This window comes from Penaeus monodon, chromosome 24 (genome assembly GCF_015228065.2).
Source record: "Penaeus monodon isolate SGIC_2016 chromosome 24, NSTDA_Pmon_1, whole genome shotgun sequence".
In the NCBI taxonomy this organism is placed as follows: Eukaryota; Metazoa; Arthropoda; class Malacostraca; order Decapoda; family Penaeidae; genus Penaeus; species Penaeus monodon.
Genome location: NC_051409.1, coordinates 29,281,764 through 29,281,978, shown reverse-complemented (window position 1 = coordinate 29,281,978; position 215 = coordinate 29,281,764).

Genomic DNA, 215 nt, shown 5'->3' with positions numbered 1-215 from the left:
TTCGCTGACTTCCCACTTTTTTCTTTGCTACAAAATTGCCTGCAACCTCTTGCAGTTTACGAGGGCATAGAACCCTATAAGCATTTATCTTCTGGTGTTGCTTAGAGTAATTTTTGAAGTATTTATCTTAAACAACCTGTTGTTAGCTGTCGTTCTAAGGAATGTTTTAGCAAATGTTCAAATAACAGTTAGCAGTTGCGATATAATCATGTATT